General features: G+C 37.9%; 1 protein-coding gene across 2 annotated transcripts in view; it reads right to left on the bottom strand.

Annotated features, from left to right (window-relative positions):
* The window catches only part of LOC105842037 (TWiK family of potassium channels protein 9), a 372737-nt gene that overhangs the window by 213781 nt on the left and 143583 nt on the right, over positions 1-15373 (bottom strand). The window lies entirely within an intron of this gene.

The following is a 15373-nucleotide window of genomic DNA, read 5'->3' as shown; positions in this document are numbered from 1 at the left end:
TAAAAATAAATACAACCGTTGTACGCGCTATACAACCCGTACCGTGGTGTGAACGCCAAGTATGGTAATTTAATAGATCGTATAAACCTGCAAATAATTATGCGAAATAATCAACTGTTATTCGGTGCAATTGAGATATTGGCCTTATGATTTTTTTTTATGTTTGAGGGATTGCTGGTGGCCCGCAGGCCTTTCCAGTTTCACCAGGTCAGGAGGGCGAGAAAAGGCTCAGCCAGGAAGGGTGGGACTTGCTAGCTACCCGAGCGCCTCCAAAGGAGACCTAACAGCATAACAGTAGCTGCTTCGCGAATGAATCTACTACCAGAACGGAATCGCGAACCACTGAGAAGATCCGGCGAGAAACTCAGCGGGCTGATTGTTTAGATTAGGTTGCACGTCGAACTATTTGTAGAATTCAGGTGATGAACTGAACCTGCGTGATCAGGATTCGGGGAATAGGCGGCAGGAGCGGCGGCAACGATAAGGCGATTATCATTACACATAGCCTTATCGAAGTACTGTTCCGACGCTGACTTCATGTCTTTCCAGATTGGTTGGAGGCCCAAGTCGTCATGTAGGTCAACGTTCCTCACGAACCACTGAGCTCCGACGGCTAGCCTGCAAAAGTGGGGTTGTAGGGATTGAAGAGTGTCTATATGTGTGCGGGCCGCGTGAGCGAATACCTTAATCGGGTAAGCCATGGCGGGCTTCATACAAGTTTTGTAAAATGTCACCTTGTTCCGAAGGGATATTTTACTCCGCTCACAGATCATGGGGTAGAGTCTGCGGAGAGTAAACACGGCACGTTTGCGGACTGATTTTATATGCCGGCAGAATGTCATGGATGCATCCAGAGTAACTCCTAGGTACTTGACCTTCCTGGCCCAGGGTATAGGTTGGCATATGAGGGTGATCGGCGGCGTGATATTTCTCCTCCTAATGCGGGAGAAAATACGCGTTTAGTTTCCCCTTTGAAATAGCACTGCGGTGCTTTTCGCTGGGTTGATGTCCACTGTCCGAGGGTTAACGCTGCGCTCTGGAGTCTAGAGAGGAGGCGATTAGGGACTTGTTTCTACTCGAGTAGTAAACGGTTGTGTCGTCAGCAAATAAGGCTAACTGGGTCGGTGGCGATCGGGGAATGTCGTTAATAAATAAACTAAATAGGAGCGGAGATGGCCTTTATCTTGACATCTGTGGCTATATTGTTTTTCAAATATATGTACCTCAGTAACCTACGGTGAGTCTTGAGCACGTCTGTCCGTTTCCGCCATTAAAAATGAGTAATCCACTTAAACAACGCACTTACACAACGAGCCATACAATATCTGACGCGGAGCTCTCTGAAAAAACTATAAAGGCTGGAGCTTAAAGTAAATTAAATTCAGCTTGATACAAAAAGAATGGTGAAGCGTTAAAGGCGGTGTGAGATGGTTAAATAGTTTCATATTAAAAGCGCGCATCTACTTTTTTTTTCGTTTTTCAACACATCTTAAGTGAGTTTGTTTATGATTGTGACGCCTTGTTGGTGGGATCTCTTAAAGCCTTCACGAAATCATACATATGCGTCAATTTATCTTTGAATTTTTTTTCAGCGTTTAATTTCATATTACTTTTTCTATAAAATATAACAAAAAATCTATTAATTAATAATATTCTACATGTATATATATATATATATATTGTTCATGAAAATAAAAATGTATACTTTTAGAATTTTACTCATTTTTAAATATGGAGTGGACGCTTAAAGAAAACCGTGTTGCAGTTATTGCGTTGCATCGTTGCGGTTACGCGCCAATTTTTAACATACTGAAAAACTTGAATATAACCAAAAGATTCGTTTATCGTACCATCAAACGATACAATGAAGACTCTAGTGTAGATGACAGGTCAAGAAGTGGTCGCCCTCGGTCTGTTAGGACTCCAGCAGTGATAAAAGCTGTTAAGGCGCGAATTCAAAGAAATCCCATACGTAAGCAGAAACTGTTGGCCCTTCAGATGGGGTTAAGCAGAACCACGGTGAAAAGGGTGTTAAATGAAGACTTAGGGCTTCAGGCATATCGAAGAAAAACAGGACATCGTTTGAATGCTCGTCTAATGGACCTGAGACTGAAGAGATGCCGCGCTTTGTTGAAGCGGTACGCGGGAAAAAAATATCGGGAAATTCTTTTTTCGGATGAAAAAATTTTTACCGTAGAAGAGAGCTACAACAAACAAAATTATAAGGTGTACGCACACAGTAGTGAACAAGTGAGCAACCGTATTCCGCGTGTCCAACGAGGTCATTTTCCATCCTCGCTCATGGTATGGTTGGGAGTTTCTTATTGGGGCTTAACAGAAGTACATTTTTGTGAGAAAGGTGTAAAAACGAATGCAGTTGTGTATCAAAATACAGTCCTGACGAACCTTGTGGAACCTGTTTCTCATACCATGTTCAATAACAGGCACTGGGTATTCCAACAAGATTCGGCGACAGCTAATAGAGCGAAGAGCACACAAGACTGGCTGGCAGCGCGTGAAATCGACTTCATCCGGCACGAAGACTGGCCCTCCTCCAGTCCAGATTTGAATCCGTTAGATTACAAGATATGGCAACACTTGGAGGAAAAGGCATGCTCAAAGCCCAATCCCCCATCCCAATTTGGAGTCACTCAAGACATCCTTGATTAAGGCAGCCGCCGATATTGACATGGACCTCGTTCGTGCTGCGATAGACGACTGGCCGCGCAGATTGAAGGCCTGTATTCAAAATCACGGAGGTCGTTTTGAATAAACTTTAGTGTCATAAGAATCTATGTTTTGTTAAGTTCATTTTGATATATGAATGGTTACATAATTAATAAACTTGCTTCAATTATTTTACATTAAACATGTGACAGAATTTATGACCTGACTATGTATATAAATGAATTGCTGTTCGTTAGTCCCGCTAAAACTTGAGAACGGCTGAACCGATTTGGCTAATTTTGGTCTTGAATTCTTTGTGGAAATCCAGAGAAGGTTTAAAAGGTAGATAAATATGAAAACACTCAGAATTAAATAAAAATAACAATTTTGTTTTTCCTTTGATGTATCCCCCGTCGGACAGTGATTCCTTTTGTTTGTTTTAAGTTTATTTTATACAAAAGTTTAGGTCTTTTATTTATCGATTGAGGCACTATGAAGTCTGCCGGGTCAGCTAGTATATTATAAATAGCGCCGAAGCAACGCCTTCTTTAAGAATGCTAAATAAATTATCATGGTAAATTCCCCGCATTCGAAACGCCTTCAAAAAACCTTCATAAGAAGACGAGAATTTTGAGACTAAAGAGCTTATACAATACTTTGAATTAAAGCTGTGTTACCATTTTTACCCTACTGCCAAAATTTTGAATAAATATTCTTATTGTCAGTGCTCTGCACCTTCACATGTCCGCCTCTGCATTAAAACTTTTTTCCTTACCTAATCGTTGATAGCTTCGTGAAATTATTCCAGCCGAGCAAGTAGGTAAGCTCACGGGGCTCAGCCTAAGAGACTTTGCTAACGTCTTTCCTGGCAAAAGTAGTTCCTCGCTGAATCTACCACTAGATTGGAATTGTGGCCCAGTGACAAGATTCGGTGCGAAATGCAGTAGTTAGTGTTGATGAGTTCGACGAAAATGGTGTCCAATGCTTGGAATGGCTTAAGCACCGAGAGCAAATCGGAAGTATCCAACAAAACATGCTTAGGGCGACGGCGGCTGTGCCTTACTCCGTCGTCTGGATCATGTATCCAATTAGAGGCGGCTACCATAAGAGGCTTATTATATCACGCCGCTTTTTCGAAGAAGCGTTCTGACGCTATCTTCAAATAATATGGTAATCGAGCTCGTCGTGAAAATCTACACTCCTCACATACCCCGGAGCTCTGACGTATATCCTGCAGAAATGGGACAAAATGAACTGAAAGGTTCATATGGTTGCGGACCACGTGAGTACACAGTACCCATGTATGAGTCATAACGAAACGTATGCAAGTTTTATAGAGCGTCACCTTGTTACGAAGGGCCAATTAGCTTGGCTTAAGTAAGAACTCGCGTAAGAACTCGGTCACTGACTGACTTTATGTAGGGCGTAAATTCATTCCTCTGTCAGGGGTGACTCCTAAGTATTTAACCTTCGTGGCCCGTCTAAGAAGTAACAAAACACTAATCGCTTTAATAGTTTATACTTACATCGTGAGCCGCCGCCGGGATTTTCTGAAGACTGTGATACCCGCGCGTTATGTAGTTTTTAATTGTCTTTCATTGCGTGGCATTGAAAAGAGCTATTATGAAAAGTCAGAATGATAATCTAGCACAACCATCTGTCTTCATTTTCGGAACGTTTCTTTACTGGTGGTAGGGCCTCTTGTGAGTCCGCACGGGTAGGTACCATCACCCTGCCTATTTCTGCCGTGAAGCAGCAATGCGTTTCGGTTTGAAGGGTGTGGCAGCCGTTGTAACTATACTGCAACCTTAGAACTTATATCTCAATGTGGGTGGGGCATTTACGCTGTGGGTGTCTATGGGCTCCAGTAGCCACTTAACACCAGGTGGGCTGTGAGCACGTCCACCCAACTAAGCAATAAAAAAATTTAATAAAAAAACATGTGATATACTCATAGCCAACCTAATTTTCAAACAAAAAATCGGAACGTTTTTCTTACTTCGATTGAGCTCTGTGTTCGAAACAAATAAATCGTTAAAAATAAACAAAAAAATAATCTGAGAGCGATCATTCTAAGTTACACTGGCAGTTTTTCAATACGAGCACAGTACGTGACTTAGCAAATAAAACAGCTAAATCGATTCCCGGAGGTATAACCGATATACGGGTGCTCGGTCAAATGATAGCAATCGAGAATCTGTCAAAGCCTCTTTGTCAATGTTACGCCGCGCCGCTGGATATGGGTATAATATTCAAAATCTATGCGAAGCGTAATTGTGTACACTTGTTCGTTACGATGTGTTTCGCTTTTCAAATTCTCATTTATTACATAACTGTACTTTTTTTTATCGCAATATTAGTGGAGATTGGGGAGACAAGTCGCGATTAATTGACGAGTCGGGCGATTCGGAGCCCAGCGGAACACATAATCTGAATTTTTAAGAGATTTATTGCTCGGGTGACCATTCTTTTTCGATTCTCGTGACAACTAATAGCTAAATTTAAGGTGAACTTGTATTTTTTTATTCTTTTTCAGTTCCCTCATGCCGTCAACCAATCTAGACATCACAATATGACGTCACAGTATTTAAAATAACCAAAAAAGCTCAACTGTTCAAAATGTACATGGCATATGTAGACTTGATTTCACACACATAATTTCAAAACATATTGAGTTCTCGAAGATAGCTTTGGATGTATAAATAAATTAACTCTAGAGATCAATCCATCACAGCTCGAGTGAAAAATGATGCGAAACTTCACATGTCTGCAGTATGCTCAGGAATATTTGAAGATTGATGTTTCAGAATTTATGAACAAAAATTCAAGTTATATTGTAATAATAATTTATATACATTTATATTAATGTATGTAAGAAGACAAGCACCCAGCCCACTTAGCACCAGGTGGGCCGTAAGCTTGTCCACCCAACTAAGCAATAACAAAAAGTTTCGAGGTCTACATACATATATAGTACATACATAGTAATTACGCATATTACAATTTTTTGTGGGCTTAATTTTTATTAAACGACTTTATTATTCCTTCAGCGTGGAAGACATCAGTGAACATTTATTAACTACGTAGTTCATTAAAAAAATTATGACTGATTTTGGATTAGATCTGGCATAGTCACATCACTCGATAATTGTACACCGGTCATCTTATCCTTTAGGCCACCGACGGCTTCAAGCTTCTACTTTTTGTTAATATTAACTGCCAGATACTTCTCGAAATTAGCAAACAGTTGAAACACCGGTATTGTTTGCTTGCCATTGTCCCATCGCGGACCCATTCCAAGAATGTTACATTTCCCGTGGGCCGTAACGTTATGAAACTCTAAGGCGAAAGTGGATTGAATTCCCGCCCGACATATAATAAATGCAATGTGAAATTTTAGTAGCGCAACGGGACATCACGAAAAAATTATTTATACGCAAAGTACTGTATGTAAATTCGCTGTATCCATTTGCCTTATTGGTGAGAAGCTTCGAAATGAGAAGTGTTTCTTGCATTTATTCAGAGAGGGCTATCTTTAATCATATGAGTTTAGTGTTGTACCCCTGTTTGATGATAACACTACTTATTCACTCACATATAAAAGTAAACTTCGATAAACAAAAATAGCTCTTAACGTTCGCGTTTAGCGTTCAAAAAAATCAGCTTACATTTTCGTTTTAAATTTCTATAAATTAAAACTAATAATATATAGCAGGGCGCGAAAGCGTATTATTCTCTTCAATCGTACTAATTAAAGCAACGAAAACTATCTCTCATCATCATGTAATAAGTATGTACCTGCACTAAACAGTATCGACTAACTAATAGGATTTGTTGAATCTCAGAATTCGTTCCACGTTCTTAATTCAATTAACTATTACAAGAACAACCATTACCTTGGGTATAAGATCAAGGATTTCTTTGATAAATTGAAATATATTGTTATTTCGTGTTGTATATTTTATTCACCGTACTCAACTTTTTGCGACCCATAACCGTCACTTAAGAATTGATTAACTATGTGAATTTATAATCAGTTATTAAAAAAATGGCATGTGAATTTATAATCGGTTAATAAAAAAATGGCATCTTTGGAGGAGGCCTTTACCCGATCCGGGGTTCTTGCTAACTATATTTTACTGATTCATTACAAAACTCTTTTACATCCTAAATACTAATACATACATTTATATTTATTATATATTTTTTTAAACTTTGTAAAGCAAGAAATAAATGACTTATTATTACTAAAAAAATTTGATCGTACCCAAAATTACGGACATTTTGGAAATAATCAGCTTAACTTAAAACCGAAATGGGGACAATTTTTTTTTCTTGGACATGACACCGAATCACAGAGCCAAAGACCCAAAAAACCTATTAGCAGCGTATTAGAACATCTAAACCAGATTGACGCCTACTTATCAAACATTACAAACACCGCAGTCCCAATTCAATTCAATACCTCGGACGTTTTCAATGTAAGGAATTGTACAGTGCCATCAAGCAACACGAATGAGATAGCTGTGATATATACGAGTCCATTATCCCCAAGTAAATGACGCGTATGAATCATGAATGATATTAACCAGTCCAATTGGTGGGTCCGTAATACTTTGAGTAATCATTATTGGCGTGATGTGTGTTTAGCCATTTGATATTCTTAAGCGGAAAAGGAAAGTGATCGGTGTGGAAATGAAACAAAAAGGTACCAAACTAAAATTGTCGTTTGATGTTTTTGAGACGAAAAGCAAAATATTGTGCCTCCGAAAAATAAACATTATTTTATGATATCACTAGCTGACCCGGCAAACGTTGTTTTGCCATATATAAGATTTCTAGGGAATTTATAGTGTAGAAAAAAATCTTACTTATTGTAACTGTGTACTAGGCTGCACTAAAAGTATCGGGAATGGAATATTTCCACTGTGCCTGTCATATTAAAATCTTTTTAATTGAAAACTCCTTGGTTTTCAAAATCGAATACCATTTATTTATTTAAAAAAAGATTTTCGGTCTTGTCACGAGGTTTCGTCAAACTTATTTAGTCGTTGAGAAAATGGAATTGACTCGAGAAATTTCAAGAGCGATGATTTATTATGACTTTCGAAGTGGTTTAACACAAAAACAGTGTGTTGACCGGATGATTTCTGCATTTGGTGATGAAGCCCCATCCAAAACCACAATTTATCGCTGGTTTGCTGAGTTTCAACGTGGACGTGTCAAGTTCAGTGATGATCCCCGTCAACGTCGTCCAAAAACTGCAGTCACCCAAGAAAACGTTGAAGCTGTGCGTAAGCTGATTGAGGAAGATCGACATGTGACATACCGCGAAATTCAGGCAACTTTAGACATTGGCATTGAGGGACAAAAAACGGTTAATGCAGAATGGTATGCTAGCATTTGTTTGCCACAGGTCGTTTCTGAACTCCGTAACGAGAACTGCAACCGCCGCATCATCCTCCATCACGACTATGCGAGTTCTCCCACCGCGCACAGAACAAAAGAGTTTTTAGAGCAAGAAAACATAGAATTATTAGACCATCCGCCGTACAGCCCCGACCTTAGCCCTAATGATTTCTATACTTTCCCTAAAATAAAGAATAAATTGCGTGGACAGAGATTTTCATCATCTGAAGAAGCTGTGGACGCCTACAAAACGGCCATTTTGGAGACCCCAACTTCCGAATGGAATGGTTGCTTCAATGATTGGTTCCATCGTATGGAAAAATGTGTCAAATTTCGCGGAGAATACTTCGAAAAACAATAAATACATTTTTAAATAGTAATGTTGTGTCACTTCGTTAATTCCCGAAATTTTCAGTGCCGCCCTCATAAGGATGTGATAAATGAGTGAAAGAGGCATGTAGCGCTGTGAACGATGAGGGAATATAAAAATAACAAAACCTCATTTAACCATATAATGCCACCTTATAACAAAAAAAATGCCCAAAAAAAATAATTTTAGGGATGGACAACCCTTATCACTTAGGGGTATGAAAAATAGAAAGTAGCCGATTCCCAGCCCTACTGAACATGCATATAAAATTTCATAAAAATCAGTCAAACTGTTTCAGAGGAGTGTGGTTGCTAACATTGTGACGCGAGAATTTTATATATAAGATATCGATTATTGTATTCATCATGATCATCATCATCATCATCAGCCCACAGTTATCCATTGCTTGACATAGGCCTGTCCCAATCCACACCACTGAGCCCGATCTTTGGTTCTCCTCATCCACCTCTTGCCGGCTACTCTTCGAAGGTCATCGCACCGTATCGCCAGGGGGCATCGTAATTATTGTATTAAAAACCATTTTCATTTGTAAGAGATTATTTTTGGTAAAAACGAAAAGTGTAAAGTAGAGTGCGTTTATATTTGCTTAGATTAACTTTATTTTTTTATTTTTATGCAATTTCGTTAATAGTTACCGACCAAAAAAAACTAACAGAAGAGAAAATGGAATTTTACTACGTGGAATTTTACCTATTACTATACTGAGATACTAATATCATATTTATATTTAAATACTAATATTTCATAAATAAATCTAGACTTATTTTTTATTTTGACTAGACGATTGGTGTGGTTTTTATTTCTTTATCGCGGTGATGGGTGCACAAGTTCACGGCTCACTTAGAGTATCAATTTGTTACCGGAACCCATAGAGATCGGAACGTAAATGCCATCAACCGTTTTCATGCACGATGTCAAGTTCGTAATTATAAAATATTGAACCTTTCCCATCCTTCCAACTAGGACGCATGACGCAGAAATCTCTGATACCAGCAAATATCGATTGGCGATCTCAAAACACTGGTATAATACTCAGAGAACGCTGCTATACACTCTCTGGTAAATTCCTTAGTCGATTTTTATGAAACTCACACAAAATCTTGTCAAAGAATGTTATGAGCACAAGTCAGACATCCATAAAAAATTACGGAGCAGTTTCGATAGAATGCGCATTGTCATTGTTTTTTTTATTGCTTAGATGGGTGGACGAGCTCACAGCCCTCCTGGTGTTAAGTGGTCACTGGAGCCCATAGAAGTCTACAACGTAAATGCGCCACCCACCTTGAGATATAAGTTCTAAGGTCTCAGTATAGTTACAACGGCTGCCTCGCCCTTCAAACCGAAACGCATTACTGCTTCACGGCAGAAATAGGCAGGGTGGTGGTACCTACCCGTGCGGACTCACAAGAGGTCCTAAGTAAAAAATCGTCGACAGACTCCGGTAATCAGTCCGTGACTGTAAGCCAGTTTAAAACATCGACGCATTAAAAAAAGGAAACAGACAAAATAAACCCGCAAAATTATAATTTGCGTAATTACTGGTTGAAGGGCGGGGCAGCCGTTGTAGCTATACTGAGACCTTAGAACTTATATCTCAAGTTTGGTGGCGCATTTACGTTGTAGATGTCTATGGGCTCCAGTAACCACTTAACACCAGGTGGGCTGTGAGCTCGTACAACCATCTAAGGAAAAAAAAAAACGAATGTAACACGTAATTTACGTTCAAGATATTTAGAGGAAACTCACCAAAATAAATAAGTCTAATTGTAATATAAACGAAGTTCCATCTAATGTTTATTCAAATGTCTAATAAATTACTTTGGGCGCTAATAAATTACTTGCTTAACTCGAAATTTCAAATCTTGGAAGTCTTCTTGATTGTGAGGTGAAATTTTACTAAATTTTGGGGATTCAACGTAAGCTCTTGAACAACTACAAAAGTTCAGTTCAAATGTCTTATACTTTTTTATGTATCATAGTTTTAGATTATTTTTTTGCTCGCCAGTATAACAAACAACCGTGACGGAGGGCCGACCAAATCAAGGTAGCTGTAAACAATCCCGTCAATGAGTGCACAAGAAAGATCGCGGTACGTCAGGAATCGCGACATCTTGTGAAGCGCACCACCACCCGAACTGATGACCGCGACCACTCTGCCAAGAGTTTAATTGACTAAGAAGGAAATGATGGTAGAACAAAAATGACGGTAGCGAATTTTTTTATTGCCCTTGCAGCCAGCCGAGCATACGGCCCACCTGATGATGAGTTGCTACCGTCGCCCATGGACTTCAACAATGCCAAGGGCAGCCAAGCCGCTGCCTACAATAGGGTACAATACCCAAATGTCCGTGGCCACGAAAACTGTAAAGTATTTGAAACGTCAAAAGTAACATAATGAGAATATATAAAGGCAAGATTGAACCGTAAAAGTCGTTTTTTTTTTATTGCGTAGATGGCTGAACGAGCTCACGGCCTACCTGGTGTTAAGTGGTTACTGGAGCCCATAGAGATCTACAACGTAAATGCGCCACCCACCTTGAGATATAAGTTCTAAGGTCTCAGTCTAGTTACTACGGCTATACTGAGACCAATCAAGACAAAAAACTCGAAAGGGTCAATTGATAAATCAAATTAACGTTACTATTTTTTTTTTTTTTTTTTTTTTTTATTGCCTTTGTAGGCAGACGGGCATACGGCCCACCTGATGGTGAGTGGTTACCGTCGCCCATGGACTTCAGCAATGCCAGGGGCAGAGCCAAGCCGCTGCCTACCGAAACCGCACGTGTTACATTCCTTATTATAGATAAAGCGATGATGTAGAAAAAGCTCTTGTGCGCACCGACACGAGCCATCAATTCTCTAAGTGATGTTACGTTATAAATGATTCTCGTAGCGCACTTTGTATTTCAGAAGTAATATATGGCGACATGTCATCGTCTGCCTTCGAACGGTCTCCATGTTTGAGCACGAGAAAATACATTCATGTTTATTGCTCAGATGTTCATTTCTAGTCTGTGATGGTACTACACGATTGAATATCCCACGCATACACGCAAATATGTACATTATTTTTATTATATAACTAGCTGACCCGGCAGACTTCGTAGTGCCTCAATCGATAAATAAAAGACGTAAACTTTTGTATAAAATAAACTTAAAAAAAAACAAAAGGAATACGTCCGACGGGGGACACATCAAAGGAAAAACAAAATTGTTTGTTTTTATATAATTCTCAGCATTTTCATGTTTATTCACCTTTTAAACCTTCCCTGGACTTCCACGAATAATTCAAGACCAAAATTAGTCAAATCGGTCTAGCCGTTCTCGAATTTTAGCGAGACTAACGAACAGCAAATTTTTATATATATATATATATAGGTAGATTTATAACATAAAGCTACTATTACGTACATGCGTTAAAGTATTCGAATAATTGGAATGACAAACGCGATATTAAACCGTAAAAGTACTTTTATTTATATCTACGACTCAAGAGGATCCGAGGGAAACGCTAATGTGAATAATAGCATATATGTGACGAACATACTCACTTGCTGAACGTCAGGTAAGTCCCGAGGTCCTCTTAACTCTAACAAGACAAGATGTCTTTCATAAGAAAATTAATTCATTAAAATTCCCGAGCTTAAGCTTTTTTTTTTTCTTATTTTAATCTGACGTACTTAAACTAAATTAAACGTCCGAAGAGTAGCTTCTGACTTTCAAAGTGCATTAAATAAATGCGAAAACGAATAAAAGAAATAATAATAAGGAGCTATGTTCTCTCACAACGTAAATACCGACTTATGTAAATATGTAGGGGCGAAAGGTAATATTTATCTTTGTTATTAAAGGTCCGTTTTATTTGTTCTTAGTATCTAAAAATCAATGTTTTTAATTGAACTTCAATTGTGTTTACCACATTCAAAGAGCTGAAGGAGTTTTTTGCCATGATGTTTTTTCCAAACTTTTAAATGGCTCTCCTGTAAAGTTGTAAAAACGTCGCTTAAATGTTAGCCTTCCCCCGTCTATACACACCTTGAGACGTAAAATCTAGTTGTAGTTTATAAATACATTATTTACATTTAAATTCAAATTCAAATACAAAATTATTTATTTCAACTTAGATGTCAGTATAACACACTTGTTGAATGTCAAAATATAAATAACAATGTTAACTCTACCACCGGTTCCAAAAAAGTCACAGTCCTGAGAAGAACCGGCGAAACAAACTCAGCGGGCTTTTTTTTTGTTTTTTCTCATTTTTTTTTTTTTTTTAATAAATTACAATATTTGCAATACACGAAAAAACAAGTCAAAAAATACAATTATAAAATAATCATAATACTGAAAAATGAAAAGGCCAGAAGCGAACGCCCCATTCGCACGTAGTGCCATCTAGTAGATAATCCTTAACTTTATAATATGCCTTGTTGCACAAACGTTCCTTGACAGTTTTCTTAAATCTATAAACAGGTAGTAATTGAACGTTTTGTGGGATCTTGTTGAAAAGTTATATACCCAGCCCCCTAAAAGAGTTGCTTATTTTCTTAATTCGAGCCGCCGGCAACGCAAGCCTACGTTTGTTCCTAGTGTTCACATTATGCAAATCGCAGACTCTGGGGAATTCTTCAATGTATTTACGCAAGTACAATAAATTTTCAAAAATGTATTGGGACGCTAAAGTTAGAATTTTGATTTCCTTAAACTTGTCCCTCGAGGACTCCCTCGGGTGCATATTATAAATAGCACGAATAGAATAAAAATAGAAAATCGTAAAAGTACTGCCTTACAGTAGAACCATGAAATAGAATAACCTATGTTGAATCGTGCATTGATAAAATTGACTCTTCTCAAATAGGTTAGCGTTTAAACATCAAATACAAATTCACAGCATAAAAGTCGATATTCATAAACTGTCACTGATACTTCCAATCGAGAACATGAATGTGAAGCACAAAATGCTCGCCAAAACGGAAACCCACCGACAAATCTGTTTACTGTAAATAACTGAAGGAATGCGATTAGGAGCATTGCATTCATTTAACGCAAAACGTCTTCGTTTTTGGGTTCTTGTTTGATTAACATAAGTAATTTCAAAATTAGGATAGTTATGTTTTAAACTGAAAAATAATTACGATAGTTGGAAATAAATAGTGGGGTAAGGTAGACGGGAAATAATCACGGAGCCAATCGTCCACGCGCTGTACTGGACAAACTAAATTCACACATGACATTCAGTAGTTCAGATGAAAAAAAAATTTGATGTTTTTTTCCTACCTAAGCTGAGAGAGAGAGCCTTGAGACGTGTGGGTGAGCTCTCGGGGCTCAACCCAGGAGGCATTGCTAACACTGGCCCTAGCAAGAGCAGTGCTTCGCAGAATCTACCAACGGATCGCGACCCACTGAGAAGATCCTCCGAGAAACTCAGTGGGCTGTGTCTAAGAGCTTAGATGGAATTCATCACTTTATTAATAAAATATACTATTGACCATAAACAATATTTTGTTAGCACAAATAAACCCTGACGTACGAGACTCGTATTGAAACAAATGAAAATAAAACAGCGAAACAGAAATATTAAAAAAGCACTCATACGCTTGTATATTGACCAATCAAACAACACGAATGCGTGACGTACATGTGTACGTCCGACATCGCATTCGTCGGAATTCGAATTTCAGTGTTGCCCGAACAAGTTCACGTCGGTCTATTGAACTTTGATGGAAACAACACAATTCCTGGCAGCATGGACTAACCGATTCGAACTTTGAATACACATGCTAGTGCACTACTCGAAAGGAACATTTGTTACCAATTAGTAGTTCGAAATTCGAATATTGTTCATATTAAATTCGAATATATATATTTTTTTAGAGATTTTATGACCTGGTAACTAAGACCTTTTAGATCTAGCCTTATTTTAATTTATATTCTTATTTTTAAATTCGAATAATTATTTCATCTGCCATAGACTAGGTTTTAATCTATAGAGTACTTATATTACATTCTACTATTGTCTAGTAGCCAGTATAGTCTAAAAAAAACAACATTTCTAACAACACAGAAAAAAAAAAACAAATTGCCGTGCACAGATTACCCCATATGCCAAAATTACACATCAAATTACGCAGGCAAAAATTCAACATCCACAAACGTCCGAAAGCTAACGCCCAGTAAGCAGAGATCAGCATTGTAAGCCTCTTATAAATACTTGGAGGCAGTCGCTCTGCAAAGGAGTGGGAAATCCTGGATAATCTCGCGACGACATGATTCCGAAATTAGGCCTGGCCCGTTTTTTACATTTAAATTATTTTCTGTTGAAAACATTCAAAACAGTCCGCCAGTTCGTCTTTGTTAATGTAAATATCAATAAGCTAAGAACAATGAACCAAAAATTCTCGAATTTGTTCCATTTCATTTTAAAGGTCAAAACATAATAATTATTATGTCCCGTGTCCTAATTATGCGTTTCAATCAATACTTCGTTTTGAAATTCGAAAAGAAAATTGACACATTTTTCTGTTTTATGTCCATTAATTCCTATTTTAAAATTCCATTATTAATATACCCGAATTCGAAATGCAAATTGTTTTTTTAATATCTTGCTTCATTAAAGAATATACGAACCGACATGACGTTTACAGCAAATAATTAATGGAGACTAATGACATTGTCATTATCCCACAAATAAATAAATAACTGGGAACAAATTACGCACGGTCATCTCTCCTCAATTTAAATTTCCCCGTGCTATGGGTACCAGAGACTGACAAACATACTTATATAAGTTTAAATATATCGCACATACGGTGCAATAACGTCACTTATGCTAATTATGTAATTTTTCAGGAGAAACGTTGAAAAATTCAACATCTTATTATATAATACTTATATAGTTATGTTACG

The sequence above is a fragment of the Bombyx mori genome, chromosome 16 (genome assembly GCF_030269925.1).
Source record: "Bombyx mori chromosome 16, ASM3026992v2".
Lineage (NCBI taxonomy): Eukaryota > Metazoa > Arthropoda > Insecta > Lepidoptera > Bombycidae > Bombyx > Bombyx mori.
This window is presented reverse-complemented; position numbering and strand designations above follow the sequence as displayed.